This window comes from Nerophis ophidion, linkage group LG03 (assembly GCF_033978795.1).
Source record: "Nerophis ophidion isolate RoL-2023_Sa linkage group LG03, RoL_Noph_v1.0, whole genome shotgun sequence".
NCBI lineage: Eukaryota > Metazoa > Chordata > Actinopteri > Syngnathiformes > Syngnathidae > Nerophis > Nerophis ophidion.
The window spans coordinates 10,358,895-10,363,594 of record NC_084613.1 but is presented as its reverse complement, the minus strand read 5'-3'; the positions used below and the strand labels follow the sequence as shown (position 1 = coordinate 10,363,594).

At 36.6% G+C, this 4,700-nt stretch overlaps 1 long non-coding RNA gene across 1 annotated transcript; it reads left to right on the top strand.

Moving 5' to 3' along the window:
• The first annotated feature begins 339 nt into the window (after positions 1-339).
• Positions 340-4,267, top strand: LOC133548708 (uncharacterized). Its single transcript, XR_009805918.1, has 3 exons — positions 340-677; positions 3,833-3,963; positions 4,143-4,267. It is a non-coding gene; the product is annotated as an uncharacterized LOC133548708 (long non-coding RNA).
• The last annotated feature ends 433 nt before the right edge of the window (positions 4,268-4,700 follow it).

The window sequence follows — 4,700 nt, the reverse complement described above, 5'->3', positions numbered from 1 at the left end:
CTTTTAACCCATAAAAATAGATTGATCTAAATGAAAAGAACTCCAAAGTTTAACCCAACACTCGCAACTCATAAATTGGGTTGTCAAAATAACCCAGTATTTTTATAATGTGTCCACACTAAAAAATGTTGGCTTAAAAAGTAACCCAAATTTTAACCCAACTGCTGGTTCAGAAAAGGACAAACCCATTATAATCCATAATAAAATTCCCTTCCAGAAAAAGTAATTTTTAATAAATAAATTTAAAAAAATGCCTTTTACCCAAAATTGTGTTACTGTTGAAAAACAACCCAGAAATGGGTCAGAGTTTAAAAACCCAGAAATTGAGTAAAAATAATACCCTTTTAACCCATAAAAATAGATTGCTCTAAATGAAAATAACTCCAAAATTCAACCCAACACTCATAAATTGGGTTATCAAAATAACCCATATTTTTTTGTGTGTGTGCAGGCTGTGGTAAAAATGGAAGTGGCGTGCAGATGACTCCACCCCCCACTCCACGGTAAGATGCTTACGAGTCATTAGCACAAGATCCCTGGTCCAGCACGGTCCACTCGGGCCAGGATGCCGACAAAGTGCACAGTTAAGTCCTCCCCACGATTCCCAGGCGCCTTTTTTTAAGGACCGTCTCGTCTGGTTTTTTTTTTGAAGGTGTGCCACTCAGGACGACTATAAGGTAAGAACACCTTACATAAAACCTTTTGAAATATTAAGCAAGTCATGACACAGAGAAGGACTTTAAGCCCTGATTAGAAGGACTTGAATACGTTTGTTTAGTCCGGGGGTCGGCAACCCGCGGCTCTGGATCCACAAGCGGTGCCCTGGTGCCTCCATGGAGCTTTTTAAAAAAATGTACGGAAATGGTAATAGAAATGGGTAGAAAAATATATTTTTTGTTGTAATATGGTGTCTGTAGGAGGACAAACACGACACAAACCTTCCTAAATGTTAGAAATCCCACTTTTTATTTGTCTTTATGCTTCACTGATGAGAGTATTTGGCCGAGCGCCGTTTTGTCCGACTCATTTCCACGGCCCCTAGAACTCGCCATAGTTGCGTGGACCGTGATGCGGCAGTTTGTTTGCGTGTAGGCCACAAAAAGACGTGATTTATGCCACTACTCCTTTGTATCATTTTGTCCACCAAACGTTTTATGCTGTGCGTGAATCCACAAGAGTGAGCTTTGTGGATGTTGTTGACTTGTTAGGGAGTGCTAATCAGGCATATTTGGTCAGTGCATGTTTTGCATGTCTCATGACACATTATCTGTGTGTAATATTGGCTGCATTTCTCATAGTTGTTGAGTTGTTGTTCCAGACCACAGCAAACGTTAGATTGTAATAAATCCGCTAGAAGAAGACAGCCAGCCTTTTCCTTTAACTTGGACACACACATCTACTACACCTTTGGGCATTAAAAGCCAGTCATTTCCAGGAGTTATCTCACCTTCTGAGAAGTTGTACTAATGTTTTCCAATGTTGTAAAAATGTGTAGAATAAATATTACTTGTCAACATAGATTTGCGTCAGCCTGCGACACATAGTCATTTTGATAGTAGGCTAATATAGCCAATATAGACACTTACGTCATGTGTTGTCTTCATTATCACACTTACATAAGACTTTTAAATTAATTTTGATAGTAGGCTAATATAGACACTTACATCATGTGTTGCCTTCACTATAACACTTATATAAGACTAAATCAATTTTGATAGTAGGCTAATATAAACACATCATGTGTTGCCTTCATTATAACACTTACACAAGACTTTTAAAGTCATTTTGATAGTAGGCTAATATAGACACTTACATCATGTGTTGCCTCAATTATAACACTTATATATGACTTTTAAAGTCATTTTGATAGTAGGCTAATATAGCTGATATAGACACTTACATCATTGTTGTCTTCATTGTAACACTTATGTAAGACTTTTAAAGTCATTTTGATAGTAGGTTAATATAGACACTTGCATCATGTGTTGCCTTCATTATAACACTTACATAAGACTTTTAAAGTCATTCTGATACTAGGTTAATATAGACACTTACATCATGTGTTGCCTTCATTAAAACACTTATATAAGACTTTTAAAGTCATTTTGATAGTAAGATAATTTAGCTAATATAGACACTTATGTCATTTGTTGCCTCCATTATAGCACTTATATAAGACTTTTAAAGTCATGTTGATAGTAGGCTAATATAGACACTTACATCATGTGTTGTCTTCATTATAACACTTATATAAGACTAAATTAATTTTGATAGTAGGCTAATATAGCTAATATAAACACTTACATCATGTGTTGCCTTCATTATAACACTTATACAAGACTTTTAAAGTCATTTTGATAGTAGGCTAATATAGACACTTATATCATGTGTTGCCTCTATTATAACAATTATACATGACTTTTAAAGTCATTTTAATAGTAGGCTAATATAGACACTTGAATCATGTGTTGTCTTCATAAGAACACTTATATAAGACTTTTAAAGTCATTTTGATAGTAAGATAATTTAGCTAATATAGACACTTATGTCATGTGTTGTCTTCATTATAACACTTATATAAGACTTTTAAAGTCATGTTGATAGTAGGCTAATATAGACACTTACATCATGTGTTGTCTTCATTATAACACTTATATAAGACTAAATTAATTTTGATAGTAGGCTAATATAGCTAATATAAACACTTACATCATGTGTTGCCTTCATTATAACACTTATACAAGACTTAAAGTCATTTTGATAGTAGGCTAATATAGACACTTATATCATGTGTTGCCTCTATTATAACAATTATACATGACTTTTAAAGTCATTTTAATAGTAGGCTAATATAGACACTTGAATCATGTGTTGTCTTCATAATATCACTTATATAAGACTTTTAAAGTCATTTTGATAGTAAGATAATTTAGCTAATATAGACACTTATGTCATGTGTTGCCTCCATTATAACACTTATATAAGACTTTTAAAGTCATGTTGATAGTATGCTAATATAGACACTTACATCATGTGTTGTCTTCATTATAACACTTATACATGACTTTTAAAGTCATTTTAATAGTAGGCTAATATAGCTAATATAGACACTTACATCATTATTGTCTTCATTGTAACACTTATGTAAGACTTTTAAAGTCATTTTGATAGTAGGCTAACACAGACACTTACATCATGTGTTGTCTTCATTATAACACTTATGCAAGACTTTTAAATTAATTTTGATAGTAGGCTAATATAGACACTTGCATCATGTGTTGTCTTCATTATAACACTTATATAGGACTTTTAAAGTCATTTTGATAGTAGGCTAATATAGACACTTGCATCATTGTTGCCTTCATTATAACACTTATATAGGACTTTTAAAGTCATTTTGATAGTAGGCTAATATAGCTAATATAGACACTTACATCATGTGTTGTCTTCATTATAACACTTATATAGGACTTTTAAAGTCATTTTGATAGTAGGCTAATATAGACACTTGCATCATTGTTGCCTTCATTATAACACTTATATAGGACTTTTAAAGTCATTTTGATAGTAGGCTAATATAGACACTTGCATCATTGTTGCCTTCATTATAACACTTATATAGGACTTTTGATTTTTTGCGGCTCCAGACAGATTACTTTCTTGTATTTTTGGTCCAATGTGGATCTTTCAAAGTCGTGGGTTGCCGACCCCCCCGATTTAGTCTGATGAGCAATCACGGTGGTCTTCCTCGCAGACAACGCGATTATCACTCCGCACAAGGCGAGATGTCATCTCTCTCTCTCTCTCTCTCTCTCTTTCTCTCCCTCGCAAGCTTTCTACTCCATTGATCTCGCCCGGAAACGGGAAGAGGAGACCCGCTCTGGGAGCCATTTGGAGCATCTCAAAAATCACTTAGCACATCATTCCCAACATCCACAATCAATCTGAGAGGGGGAGCTGCCTGTGAGTACTACTAGCACCTTGGTCTCTGCACACTCCTGCTTTCAAGGGGAAGCAGTGTGCTAACTAACACCCACTGTTCTTCTTACCTATTTTCTCCATGTTTCCTCCCAAACAATCTTCCACAACACAAATACAACGTTGAAACAACATTGTTTTTGACAACGTTTATGCAATGTCAGGTTGTGACGTTGATTTGACCGTTGAATTTTGGTCATTAAGGGTCTACAGTTCCTTAGCCAATCAGGACGCAGAACACAATGGGGTCAGGGTTAGAGTTCGGGACAGGTGTGTGTCACTGAGAGGGTTAGGGTTGGGGTTGGGGTTAGGGTTAGGGGAAGAGGAGGGTTTGCACGGTCCGTCTACAACCTGTCCAGGCGACGCCAAGCCAAACGCAGGATCCCCCAAGGACCCTGGAAGAAATCGAATCGGGCGTTAAATGCAGTGACAAACACATGTTAGATAAATAGTGTGTCACTGAGAGGGTTAGGGTCAGGGTTAGAGTTTAGGGTTAGAAAGAGGTGTGTGTCACTGAGAGGGTTAGGGTCAGGGTTAGGTTCGGGTTAGGGACAGGTGTGTATCACTGAGAGGGTCAGGGTCAGGGTTAGGTTTGAGCTAGGGTCCCTGAAAGGGTTAGGATCAGGGTTAAGTTTGGGTTGGGGACAGGTGTGTGTCTATGAGAGGGTTAGGGTCAGAGTCAGGGTTGGATTTAGTTTTAGGGTTAGGGACAGGTGTGTGTC